Here is a 14,962-nt window from a genome sequence, read left to right on the forward strand (position 1 = left end):
CTTTACAATTGGCAATGCTTTCCATTGGTCAATACTATGAGGAACTGATTGTTAATATTTTTCATGTTGCCTCTACACACCATTTACACAGAATTAAAGCATAATGTTAACCATGGTTACCTTTGAGTGGTTTTATCAGAAGAAAGTGATCTGCATGTCATCCTTTCACATTTTAAAATTTATATTTATAATTTCTTGAATAATTAATAAAATATATAGTTTAAACAAACCAAAAAAAAAAGAAAGAAAGAAAGAAAGAAAGAAAGAGAAACAAAATTGAGTGTTAAGTTACTCTGAACACTTTTAAACCTGTTGTTGAATATGTATTTTTGTGAAACTCTGTTCTTATTGCTATAGACTTCCATTATGATTTGCTTAGATCATGTATCAATTAAAATATAAGTAACCAGTGGGTCTATTATATCAATTAATCCACGAAGTAACTTGATACTATTATTTATTAAAATTATAAACATTTTTCAGAACTATATGTAGCACACAATCAGAAATTTTCATCAAAATTATCTTACCATTCCTTTGTGTTTCAGTGACACTGTTGTTCAAGAAAGTACTATAGGAATGCTTCTCTGTTTCTGAGATTCTTACACTTTAATTAGTAGCAATATGAGAGAAGTAAGCACAATACATTTAAAAATGAAAAGTATTAAATCATTTCAACTTTATTCCAAAATATTATTCTTCCACTTTTTCCTGACTACGAATTAAAATTTATAATAAATGAAGGACTAGGAAAACATGTTGCCTCCCTGTTATGGTTTAGATATGAAGTGTCCACCCAAAGTTCATGTGTGAGACCCTGCAAGGGGGTTTAGAGATGAAATAAGAGCCTTAACCTAATCAATGTATTAATCCACTGATACAGATTAACTGGGTTGTAAATGTAGGCATATATGGTGTGGCTAGAGGAGGTGGGTCATTTGGGATGTGTCATTGGGGTATGTATTTTGTCCATGGGGAGGAGAGTCTCTCTCTCTCTCTCTCTCTCTCTCTCTTTCTCTGTCTCTGCTTCCTGGTGCCATGTCCTGAGGTGCTTTCCTCTGTCATGCCCTTCTATCACGATGTTCTTCCTCATATCTGGCCCAGGGCAATGGAGTTGGTCATCTATGGAAAAAAAAAAAAAAAACCTCTGAAACTGTGAGCCCCCAAATAAACATTTCCTCTTCTAAAATTGTTCTTGTCATGTCTTTTGGTCACAGCAGCAAACAACAACAACAACAAAAACTAACTAACTAGAACACTCCCCAATATTTTCATTGTATTTCTTTGAATATTCAGAGATCTGTTTAAGAATGTTTAAACTATCTTAAAAATGGGATGGGAGGAATCTTTGGAAAATAAAAAAAAAGAAAATATGTTAACTGTCACTTCATTTTTTCTTTAAGTATTGGGGATCAAACAGAGAGTTTCACGCATGCTAGGCAAGTACTCTACCATTGAGTTATATCCTAAACCACCCTCCCCTTTCTTAAACTTAGCTGTGTGAGTATAACATTTAAATTCAGGGTATATGCTCAGTAATATTGGGATTGATCAAATATTAAAAATGAATGATTCCTGTGTGATCAACCCACACAGATATTTTGGAAATATTCCATTTATTTTAAATTCTTATTATTATAGTCAATAACTTTTACTAGAAAAATATGAATTACAGAAAACTTGAATTAAAAGAATCATGTGTTGAGAAGTGTCTGCGCTCAAGGCTATATTAGGAATTCATAAAAATAAAGTCAAGTAAATATTTCTGCACATGCAGCTTTCTTGATAAATCTGTTTAAATGGTTGTAATTCAAGTGAACATTTATCCCTGTTCAAATATGTGTCATTTGACTCGGAAAGAAGAGATGGATAACTAACAAAATGTTTCACCTAAACTTTGTTTTTTTTATTTAAATAACAAATAACTTCTTTCTTTTTAAAAAAAATAATTGTTAGATGTATTTAAATTAAAGAATAAAATAATTTGTAAAAAATGGTTGCTTACCATCCACAAATTTAATTTTAGTTCTAATGTTTCAGGACTATTAATTTTCACTAACTTTAATATGAACTTAAAAAAATAGTTGAATTTATTAAATGGCATGTAAATAGAATCCAGTTTTGAATCAAGAATATTGAATAGTATAAGATCGAGTTGGAGGTAAAAGGAGGTTTGTGCAGGGAGTATCACATACTTTCTTCAAGAAGAGGACACTATACTGCCCCTCAAAAATGTTACATAAGATGCATGAGAAACAATGGTACCAGTAGTACATTAATGAAGTGTATCCACTAAGTGTATGAAATCTAAGGTTGTAAATCCTCTACTAAGGCCACACCACCAAGTGCAACATTGATGTTAGTTTAGGAACCATTTTCAACAGTGATGTTTACTGACAACTAGAAATGGAAGGACATGAGTGAAGATGATGTTGACGGTGATGATGGTGAAGATGACAACAATGACTTTTAAGACTTACATAGCACTATGATGTATTGGACTGTTATAATCACTTTGTTTTTTTTATTTAATCCTACTTAATCCTTCCAATGAAAGTCACTGAAACTCTAACAAAGACACACTTACCAAAATGAGGAACTCCAAAGAACCATGATTCTGTGAAAATTTTGGCAACTCACATCACCTTACCTATACCAGCTCTAATCCTTTCGATTGTAAACCAAAGTCTGCTTAGCAAATAATTATGATTGGAATAAACAGAGAATGACAGGTCCAAAAATATTTCATGATAAACTAAAAACAGAAAATATCATAATTTATTTTATATTGGTATATATCATAATTTACATTTATATTAGCATATAAATGTATATACTAACCTATTTTGTCCATGGGGAGGAGAGTCTTAACCTATTCTTTTTTTTTATTTTCCAAAGATTCCTCCCATCCCATTTTTAAGATTGTTTAAACATTCTTAAACAGAAATAAATATATTGTATATACAATTAGTGTATACTAACCTATTTCCATATAAGCAGACTACCTTCAGATATGTATCTAGAACAGTAGCAACCACAAAAGCTGAAACACAGGATCTCACTGCTCGAAACAAGAAAAAGTATTTTTAAGTAAAGTATTTCCACTTTGTGAAAAGCACTAGGTTAGCCCTTATACAGGAGACAAAAAGAATTAATATTGATCCTCAAGGAGCTGATCACCCAGTTAAAAACACAATCATGAACTCATAGAACTATAGTTATATAAGACTGAACAATGTCACATTTTTAATTAATTAAATGAAAAATCCCCAGTCATTTTCCTCTATTTTATGACTTCTTTTTACAACTTTCTTCCAGCTGGATAGTTTACCTCTGCTGCTGGGATTTTGCAATCCTTTGGGACTTTATTAAAGCATGCACCTCTTTGTACTGAGCCTGTCAAAACCTCTGTTTTCACATCTGTGAGATACCAAGGACCAACCTCAGAGTGTTGCTGTAGAATTAAGCCAATGAAAAAAAAAAGTACAGAATATTTTCTGGCACATAGTGACAATCATTGATAACTACACCAATATTACTGCTATTACTACTATTATTATTATCTACCTCCATACTCAACTTCTTGAGCAGCTTTATCATCCTCATATGATCATTTTAATAATTCTAATAACTCCTAGAAGACTTCTCTGAATGTTTTATACTTTCTCAAATAGGAATGATGAAGCATACAGTAACTGCCAAAGGTTAAATTAGCATCTAAGGGAAAAGTGTTTATTGGTTTCTTCGTGGTCTCAAAATAAACATGCTGATGAAAGTGAATTGAAATGTATCAGAGTCTCATTCTGGGTGAAAAAATGAGGTTAAGGGGGCTGGGGCTGTAGCTCAGTGGTAGAGTGCCTGCCTCACATGTGTGAGGCACTGGGTTCAATCCTCCACACCACATAAAAATGAATAAATAAATACAGGTATTGTGTCCATCTGCAGCTAGAAAATATTTTTTTAAATGAGGTTAAGGCATTAGTCATTGAAGAGTAACTAGAAAAGAGTCCTGTATCAAAGAATAGTAGTATTAGGTCTATACAAAAAGTGTGTGTGTGTGTGTGTGTGTGTGTGTATGTTAGGTATAGTGGAAAAGGGAACTCATTTGGAGGGTTACTCCCCTGTTTAGGTATGAAAATCTGAGAACCTCTACTAATTGGGGTAGCAGATATAAGATAAAAATCAGACTATAAGAGAAAAAAATTACAACCTGTTTAGATTACTGCTAACATCTAAAAGAAAAAAATAATATTCAGAGGTGGAGTTAAGGTTTTGGGTTTGGACAGAAAAGAACAATTCAAATGAGAAAAGAAAAGAGAAAACAAGCCCATTTTCCTAAATGGGACCAGGACATGAATTTGAGATAAACTAAATTTAAGATTTACAGGTTGTCAAATTGAACTTTTTTGCGAGTTATTATCATGTGAGGCTGAATCTCTACTTAGAGAACTAGAAACAACTAACTCCCTAATTCAACTGGTCCTTGTCCTTGTAAAGTTGGCATCAAGGTACATAAGTAATCAAAGGCCTTCAGCAAAGTATCTTGGTGCCCACATTAGTGAGGAGAGGGACAAAACCAATTCAGCCATTCTTTTTTATGATTATACAACCATGGCCTTGGGTCTACTTGGTTTCTTTGCACAGAGAGAGTTCTTTGGTGTTGAGATCAAAAATAGTCTTATCCTTTAATCTGCAGCGGTATTCTATCTTTGGAAGCAAATGAGTGAGGGACACAGAAAGGCATTGCCAGCTCAATACAATTCCCAGTAAACCGACGAGAGTCACGTGTGTGTCTACAGACTACATTGGTATACATGCAAATAGATCAAAGTACCCAAATTTGACCTAATATACAGGTTTAATATTATGCAAAGAGAAATAATTTTTTTTTTCAAAATGTAAGACCTTCAACAAGCCAGAAAACAAGTGTTTATTTAAAATATATTTTTTAGCTCTGATTCAGAGGAAAGACACCAGCCAATAACTGAATACCCTCGGGGTCATCCACATGCTGAAGTCCCTTCCAGGAAAATTGGTTTATAACAGTAAGTTTACAAAACTATGTGTCCCCAAGTAGAGCTAAGAAAACTCCAAGGCGTATTCATTCCAATTCCATGACACAGCTCTAAATATAGAGCAGGGGAAATGCTTGTTCATGAAGACACATCAGATTCACTGGCCTTTCTAGATGTGGTACCAATAATACCTTAACTGAGATTATGCTCTTCACTGTCTGGTTTTCTACAGCACTGTCTTGTTTGTTTTCTTTAATTACTTATGATCCAGGTCACTATTAGAAGCTGGGGACCAAGAGAAAATACTTACTTAGATATACATCTAGTTTGCCTGTTTTACAAATAAGAAAACAGAGACAGGTAAATTTTTGCCCAAACTCTATTAAGAGAACACTAACTAGGACTCTGGTTTTTCCAGTACCCAACCCATTTCCCGACTACCTTATTGCTTCTCATATTGGAGATCTTCAAAAGAAAATATTGAGGGACTTTCTCAATCTTGGGATTTACAGGATAACTCATGAAGTTTGTTCCTGTTTGAGCTGGGCACAGGGAGGGTATGCTATAAAGGAGGGAAAAACAAGTCCAGCCACTTTTTTTGTAAGGAGACATGCTCAGAGTGTTCTCTATTTTATACCTTCACTGGCACTGAAAACTTGTGTCACTGTGTGCCCTCTGCAGAAGCATGGGCTAGAAGAGACACAGACACAGAAAAGCATAGAAAATTTTCCAGTAGCTCATGTCTCATCATCTCATGAGAAATTCCATAGATGCAGCCCTTACCTTCTCTCTTTCCTTCTCCTCCTCACTGGGGCTGTTGTTTGCACATCTTCCGCTATTTGTTTTTCTCTGCTAAAATAAAATAAAATAACCTCAGCTCTTCATGTATGAAAGCTGCCAAATGATGCTATATATTCAAGAGCTCGGAGGATGGTGGAACTAAAGACCCAGTGGTCCTAGGAAGAGGAAGGAAGCAGTGGGCCAGGCAGAGGCAAAAGGGCATAATTAGGTTCACACTACTGTCTTCCTAGAAACCAGATCTGGAATGTGAAAATTGGAGTGGTAAATTTCTGAAACAATCAAAGTTTTACTTAAGTATAATGAATATAAATATATCTTAAAAATAATGAATTCAGTGATTCTGAAAGTAAAAACAAAAGAAAATTACCTTCTTCAAAATTGAATATGTTTACCAATAAGTCCAAGTTAGTATCATATTACATTCAAAAGCTAACCATGATAAACTGAAAACAAATGCTTTAAGTTCATGAGGTGATGCAGTGGCCTCAGTATCCTTCTAAAGAGAAGGTTAAACTGGTCAGTACTATATTTCCAAGAAACACGTTTCCCAACTTGCAACTATTTGGTTTTAGCCTGGGCATGCTTACTTGAAAAATTCATAGAAAGTATCAAATATTAAATGCTTTCCCACCAAATAAGATACCTTCAAATTTTAACCTCAAGCAAAGTTTTCTAGAATGCCATTGTAGCAGAGTTGTATAGAACGGAATTTTTAAAATACTCTGAATCAGTAATTTCTAAAATATATGTTCAAAAGTCAAACAATGCAATGAGTGATCATAACTGGAAGAGGGCTCTAAACTTGTGAACTTGAAGTGGAATGGAAGGAAACCCAGCAAAATATTAAAATCAGCTGATATGTAGTTGATCTGAGTTTCAGTGTTGGTGTTTAAATAGAACATTCCTCGGGCGTTCATGTCTCAGTTCTGACGTTTCTTCAGCCTGGGTGGAAGGGGACTAAGGGTATTTGAGCTTTCACATTTCCCTCTCTCTGCACACAAAACACTTTGGATAGCTCTTCGGGTCTGGGTGCTTGCTCTAAACTCTCAGAACCTACTCTGGATACAGAGAGGCCTAAAGGAAGACAGATGCTTATGCCTGGGGATAGATCAGATATTACCTTTCAGTAAACCTCTTCAGAAAGTAAGAAGAGAGATCCAAAGTGGCAATCTGCAGTCAGAGGACTCACATTCAAGCAGGTGATGCTCTTCAGCCAATCCAACTTGGTTATAACCCATCAAAGCCATTTGAGTTCCATGTTCTGTATTTCAAATTCTGACATAAAATGAAATAGTAACAAAAGTTTTATCTATGCTGACACCCAGACAGCTACAAATGAATAATAATAACAGTCACATGCAATGGATCACAGAGGTGATGTGGTTCAGCCATTAGCACCTAAAACACTTGAATTCTCACCTTCTATTTAACGTTGCTTGTTTTAAAGTCGTATTACCAAAACATTCTCAGGAAAGCACTATATTTTCTGGTCTTGTGATAATCAAAAGTACCGTGGAGGTTTTTTTTTTTTTTAAATCTTTTAAATCATACAATTGCACACATTTTCAGTCTTGCTTCCTGAGTTCATTTTTTTCCCCTTTAGGACCATTTCCAAAGATCTCAAGAAAATGAAAGAAACCACTGTGAGCAAGCTGGAATGCATGAAAACCATACCATCTCCTCCTAGAGGGCAAGGAACAGATCCCACGACTCTGTTCTTGTCCCTCCTCTACCCCCTCAAGCCACATGTCCCTTCTGCACCCGCATAGCTTCCCCAGCCCCAGTCTGGCCTTGCTCCCTGGCAAAGGGGACCGTAGTTATATCTCCTGGGGCCAGGATGTGAGGCCTGGGAGGAAATGTTGTCTTTTGGGAAATAGCAAAATTGTGTGACTACATTAAAGTCAACACTATTTATCTTCACCTCTTGTCCTATGGGCTGACAAAGGGACACCACTGTTAGGCCCAGCCCCCGTGCACAGCTGCAATAGAAAGAAGGCAGGGACTGGTACTTTCAAGTGTCAGACCTTTTGTGCTGACTACTAGTTTATGAGGCTGATGTCAAGCATTGCAGTCAATGAAGTCTTTGTGCTAGGTGTACAGGGCAGGACAGTGGAAAAACTGCCCTCTCCTATATCCCAGGCCCATCCATCTTCCCCTCACCCTGTTTCTCAACTTTTCTGTCTCGTGAGCAGAGTGAGGATCCCTCCTGGGTTAATGTACTGGAAAATTGCTCTGCATGTTTATGAGGGGGTCCCTTCCAAATGAAAGAAAAAAGGAAAGGAAAAAAAAAAGGGAAGAAGAGTCATTTTTCCCACTGAACTCATTGGCCTTAAGCTTGTGGGTCTGACCCTGATTAAGAAAATCTCAATGTCCTGCTAGGAGGTTTATTGTGAAGTTTGGCAGAACGCACTTCCGATTGAATTTTTTTTATTATTTATAATCACAAAGTGGTTTTGGACAGCTCTCATCACCCAACCCACCACCAACTCCCTGGACTCCAAAGGCACAAGCGTACATGAACACACACACACACACACACACACACACACACGCGCTCGGGTCCAAGCCTTTACCTTTGAAGAGGACTCATCCACTCACATCCCTGGATCTATTCTCTTCCTCAGAGGAGCTGCTTTCCCCAAGGCAATACCCTATAAATAGCAAACATGCTGTTTTCTTGCATGGAACATTGGACCATGTGAACTTTGCCATGGACGGATGTGGAAACCAGAGAAGGCTGTGGTACGTGATATCACTCACTTGCTTATTTTAACTTTTTTTTTTCTAGCTAAAAATAATATTCTTTATCTCTAACCTCCTCCCCCATTCCTGTGTTTTATTCTTCTACAGGAGGTTTTAGTCTAAAACAAAATGTCACATGAGTGGTTAAGACATCAACTATGTATGCTCCTGAAATGAAGGCCTGTAGTGGCACTAGGAGATTTTCTAAAACCCAGATGAGTTCTTCCAGTAACTTTCATGCAAAAGTCATGGGAAATGGGAACAAGGAAGTGTGAGAAATTACAGCCATTGTAAAACATGCTTTTTAGAAACCAGTAGACACACAGCAAGTATTCTTGAAAATGAAGAAAAAATAATAATTTAGCAGCCTGGTGCATTTTTTTCTTCCTTCAGCCAGTTTTGCAGAAATTATTTGATGCTTCTGTATATTATTAATTTAGCTGGAGAAATTAGAGGTGGAAGATATTTACACGGGAAGACTCCACTTCTCTGGTAACAGGGAAAAAATATAACCAGGTTTTTTAAAAGCATAGAAATGATTCAAACAAATAAGTTTAATAAAGAGATGGAATCAACGTTCAGTCTTCAACTGCCGTGGGATTATGAGTTCTGTCCTCCCTTTGAGTTCAGGACACCAACATCTGAGATACAAATGACACAAAAAGTTATGATTTCCTGGCACATGAATGGTCAAGTTATTTCTCCTGTTAGGAGGTTTCCTACTGAATGTGGCAGCACACAATCAGATCTGTTTTGTTTTGTTTTGTTTCTATTTAAGATGCAAAATGTTGAGAAGTTTTTGTTAAATGCTTTGATTCTAGCACATGAAGAATTCCCTCTTCTCCTGCTTCACTCTTTCCCAGTATGTACTTTCACCCAGATTTTTCCCAATCAAAATCTTTCTTTTTGGCAGTTTCAAACTTTGTTCTGCTACTAACCATGGGCTCATATAAATATTCTGCAAGATTATAAAAAGAAATGGGGTGAAGCTGACAAATCTTGCCCAGGAGAGTGGGGGGCAGCCATGAAGTCAAAACACACATTAGCAAGGTCCCCTAATCTCTTAGCTGGCCCCCTTTTGTAGAAGGAGGTCAGCAGTGTTGGGTCCCCAGGCCTGCTCCCTGAAGGCCCTTAATAAGCAGATGTTACTGTAACGTGCTCCGGGAATCAAGCATAAATATGACCCTTGACCCCGCTTGTCAGCTGATCCACTGAGTCTCTTAGAAATATACTCTTCACTTTTCTAAACTCCCACTCTTTCCCACCATCCCCCTCTGCTCAGCTGGGTGCCCCTGCCTGGATTTCTACGCCTGTGGCTCCTGCTCTGGAGCTTGCACACTTGCCCGCAGTATGACCTTTCTCTTCACAGAGGTCAAAGGCCTAAGACCTCAGGCTGGCCTCTTTTCTTGCTGAAGGCCAGCTGATGAATCATTCCCAACTTGAAGGGAACAGAGGAAAGGGGAGGGCTCTGAAGTCCTTTTGAGAGAAACAACTGTGGTCTATACATCAGCATTTACACAGTTCTGACACTTCCAAAACTCAGGCTCCTCTCTGGGAACCCCAGAAAGAAGGGACCAGAGGCTGCATGGAGAGTTTTCCCTGCCTAGGTTGGAGAAACAAAGATGATGTGTGTGCTTACCCCTTTTCAGTGAGTTTGATCAAGAGGACTTTGATGAATTATTCAAAACTCTCTTGCTTATCATTTAGAAAAATATTGGTGATTAATTTTTTTAAGGAAATTGTAACACATCTTCTCTAAGACAACTTGGGATAGGTAGATTGAGTAGGGAGGAATGGGGTTGGAAGCTGTGATAGCTCCCTAAATTACCCGTGATCCTGTTATTGTTAATTTTTTCATTGTTCTGTTCTTCCTATCATGTTCTGATTTTGACATTTAATCTGTGAGCAGTGTGTATTTGACCCCACATCTTTTCACAGAATCTTCAGTAGCTTTACAGGGAAGCTTAGGGAATATCACTGAGGAACATGGGAATGCTAGAGGTGGGGTGGACCAGCTGACTGCTCCAGTTCCCAAATGAGAGGAGCCCCCAGACAACTCCCACCAGTAGCCCTAAGGAAGGCTGCCTGCATTGGAACCAGATTTGGTGGTTTGGAATCCACCAATTTACAGACTGTACTGTTGTGGTTCTCTTTATCACTTTAAAATGTTCATAAAGAACTAAAGAAACCAGCTACCCACCCAACATCATGTGGATCAGAAGAAAAAAAAAATGGATTCAGTTTGTGTTTATCAAAGCTTTTAAAAAAATAGTTTCATAAATACCTTTCTCGCCATCAAATTTCTTGCATTAAAATGTTTCTAATAAGTCGTAAAAGTTAAAAATAGAGATTGTATTTCCATCTTTGCCCAGACAATATGTTAGTGTACATAAATACTCTTTATTGTTTGCTCCCTCAGTCCTTTTAATTTTTGTTCCTTCTATATTTCTGTTTTTCTATTTTGTGTGTAGGGAAGCAGTTGTCAGTGATAAAATATCTGGGATATTGTTTTTTAGGTCTTAATATAAAGATAGTGAAAGAACTAGTTGCATCAGAATCTCTATTGCTGGGGTGATGGCACCCTTTCTATTCCTGCATCTATAGCTTTCTCCTGCCACCATCCAGGTTCTTCAGAATTCACCTCCAAACATCAGACTATGAATGACTGAGTATCTTCTGTTGCTTCTCTGCTGCCATCAACTCAGGAGGTTTCAGATTGACTAATCAGCAGCATTTTTATATAATGCATATTTCAGGGCTGAAACTCATTTTCAATAAATGTTAATATCTATGGATTTTTTTCTGGGGAATATGTATGTTTTATACAGAGTACAGGCAATTCCACTTAAAAAATAATTACTCTAATTAACAAATAAAAATCATGTATATATATTGTATAATGCAAGATGTTTCCAAATAAGTGTGTATTGTGGAACAGTTAAATCTGGGTAATTAACAGATGCATTACCTCACATTGTTAGCATTTTTTGTGTAAGAGCACTTAAAATCAATTTTCCACTTCATTTTGGTGAAAAAAAAAATAGCATTGCTTCGTCTTTTTCAAGACTGTTAGGAGTCTTGACCCAAGATTCAGTTCTCCATCAGCATACTTCAGAGCTCTTCCTCCTCTGCCTCTTTTTTTTCCTCTTGTCTTATCAGCATTCACTGGTAATTTGAAAATCTCCTAACTTGGAACACAACTGTAATCCTGTTATTGTTGATCTTATCTTGAAGACACATGACTATCACACTTTAAAGTTTCTATTTACCTACGTCATAGAGATGAACATTGCCTATTCTTTTCAATTTTAAAAAGTGACACAAAGGTTACAAAGATACAATATAAACATACCTGATGAGAGAAGATCAGTCAGTAGACAGAAAAACATAAAACAAGAAAATAAATGGAGAGTGTCACCACAGAGGTGCCGACCAACTTTTAGGAGAGCTTAGCAGATAATAGTACTGTTGGAATTATGTCTTAAGCAAGAGACATTTGTAAAATGTCTTAAACCCACAGAGATTTCTGTAAAATATCCCACTAGAACCAAGAAAACAAAAGCATGAGACAGAAGAGACAATTAAGGATTATTAGGAAGCTTGATCACATAAAAGAACTCAGAAAAGAGAGGCCAGGCAGAAAAAGGTTGAAATACAGTAATCATCCAAAGTTGAGAAACTATGAAATCAACATATCTGAATGGATCAAATGCCTCAAACAAGACAATTATGTGTAGCTCCTGAGTCAGTTCAAATTCTTACACTGAATTTTTGATCACCTAACCCCAGGAAATTTCCGATTGATATGTTGGTAGAATGAAGATCTAGTCATGGCTTTTTAAATTTTTTATTTGTCTTTTTTTTTGGGGGGGGGAGGTACTAGGGATTGGAGCCAGGGGCACTGACCCACTGAGTCACATCCACAGTCCCCTTTTTTATTTTTATTTTTATCTTTTTTAATTTAGTGACAGGGTCTTGATGAGCTGCTGAGGCTGGTTTTGAATTTGTGATCCTTCTGCCTCAACCACCCCAGCCGATGGGATCACAGTCATGTGCCACCAAGCCTGTCAGCTTCTGTCTTCTTGATGATAGTCTATTCACAGAATGCACCCTTCTATGTCTTTGGCTCCACCATAGAACAAGCAGCCTCGACTTCCTGTTATGCTTTCCCCCAGCCAATGTCATAATGGTCGGCATGGCTGCAATGATTTTCATTAAATCAGTAACTGAACATCACAGTTAATGTATCATTTTTATGAGTATGGTTAGAGATACTCAAACCATAGAAAATGAAACTGAGCATACTGATGCAACAGAATTGTTGGCTTAAAAAATTGATGACCCACATGGATGAATTTAAAAGAGCAGAAATCATACCAAGGATGTTGTCAGACCACAGTAGGATTTAGATGAAGTTAACAGTAATAGAAAACAGTATTTGGAAATTAAACAGTGAAATCCTAGTTGTGGATTTTTAGAAACTCGTGGCTCAAAAGGAAACCAGAAGAGAAACCAAGAGAAGAAGCAAAAGATTCTAGGGATATTATAAGAATAATAAAGGAATGCAGTGAGAAAGTCTGCCAACAAAATTATTAGCCTTGTTGAAATGAACTAATTTGTTGAAAGATGCAAACTGTCAAATATCACTCAAGAAATAACAAAAAAAATCCTGAATATCTCTATTATATGATTTTATTTAAGATGTCTATTAAAGATATATTGAATTATTAATTAGCAGTTCCCCCTGCCAAAAAAGCAATTAAAAAAGCACCAAGCCTGGATGGTTTTACCAGTGAATTATACTAATATTCAAAAGGAAATAACAATTTTCCACAATATTTTCCAGAAAATAGAAGCAGAGAGAACACTTCCAAAACACATTCTATGATGTCAGCATGTTAGGTGATTACTATTACCTTAATACTAAAACCAGATAAAGACATTATAGCATAGGAAAAATATGAATCAATATATTTTATGAAAATTGGAACAAAACTTCAATGATATATTAGCAAATTAAATCTAATAGTATATTAAAAATTAAATACTGCAATGAAGTTGGATTTATTCTATGTATACAAGTCTGGTTCAATATTTGAAAACTGACCAATATAATCCATAACATCAATAAGATAAAGAAGGAAAATTGTACAGCCCCTTCAATTTATGCAAAAAAAATAAAATTAAAATTAAAAGCAGCTGCAAAATCCAACAATATCTAGGTAAAAACCTTTAGGAAACAAGAATTAATAGGGAACTTTCTGACCATAATAAAAAATTCTACAAACACTCAGAGCCAACATCAAGCTTAATAAAGAGACTAGACTTCTTGAAATCAGAAAAAAGACAAGAATGCTGTCTCTCAGCATTCCTTTTCAATGGCATTTCACAAATTCTAGCCAGTGCAATAGGACAAGGAAAAACAATAAGCAATATACACATAGGAAAGGAAAGAATAAAACTGTCATCATTTATTTTAAAAAAGGATCATCTGCATAGAACATCCAAAGAATCTAAAGCAAACAAAAATCCCAGACTTCTAGAATGAATTGGTAAGAATAATAAAGTTACAGAACTCAAGGTCTATGAATTTATTTTTTACCCACCAATAATAAATAATTGGAATATGATTTTATAACACTATTTAGCATAGCACCAACACAAAACAATTGTCTAATAAAATGTGCACAGAATCCATACATGAAGAACCACAAAACACAATGAAAGACCTGAAAGTTCTAAGTAAACAGAGAGATATTACCTGATCATGGATTGTAAGAATCAATTCAAGAATGTTCAGGTGTCACATACATCAAAAGAAATATATATATAAAGTTCGAGGCCAGACTCAGCAACTTAGCAAAGCCCTAAGCAATTCCAAGAAAAAATAAAAAGAAGTAGGGATGCATCTCAGTGGCAAATAATAAATATCCCCAGTACCAAAAACAACAACAAAGATCCCTGTATTTAAAAAGAAATATACAGCAGAAGAAAATACAACATAAAAAAATATACCAATTATTGAATAATAAATAGTTCTATGGGTAATGGTTAAACATTTTTTTAGAGTAAAAGTGTATTTGTAAGCCTTTTTCTTCTAACAGAAACTACCTTAAAATTTCCTCTTAGTATAAGTTTTACAATTTATCTAAAAACATCATATGGGTTATATTTTTAAAAATCATTTTTACTGAAAAGAAAATAATCAAAATTACTATTCTTCTACATAGCTGCTGTAATCAAAAATTATTTTGTCAATCCACAATGGAAAAACAACAAATGTTAGAACTGATATTATGTAGGAAAAAGTACCATCTTTCCTTTTTTAAAAACATGGTTTATGTTCCATATTATGGATAAAGGTACAATGATTTTCAAACATGCTAAATGTGTCAGTCCTTTGG

General features: G+C 35.8%; 1 long non-coding RNA gene across 2 annotated transcripts; it reads right to left on the reverse strand.

Annotated features, from left to right (window-relative positions):
* Nucleotides 1–664: 664 nt before the first annotated feature.
* On the reverse strand, nucleotides 665–8,526 carry LOC107148457. 2 transcript variants are annotated; one of them, XR_007342858.1, is made up of 4 exons: nucleotides 8,390–8,526; nucleotides 6,937–7,091; nucleotides 5,799–5,867; nucleotides 665–1,122 (listed from the first exon to the last, which is right to left on the reverse strand). It is a non-coding gene; the product is annotated as an uncharacterized LOC107148457 (long non-coding RNA). The 2 variants fall into 2 exon arrangements; XR_007342859.1 differs by lacking the exon at nucleotides 8,390–8,526 and adding an exon at nucleotides 7,236–7,471.
* Between the last annotated feature and the right edge of the window lie 6,436 nt (nucleotides 8,527–14,962).

This window comes from Marmota marmota, unplaced genomic scaffold (assembly GCF_001458135.2).
Source record: "Marmota marmota marmota unplaced genomic scaffold, marMar, whole genome shotgun sequence".
Lineage (NCBI taxonomy): Eukaryota > Metazoa > Chordata > Mammalia > Rodentia > Sciuridae > Marmota > Marmota marmota.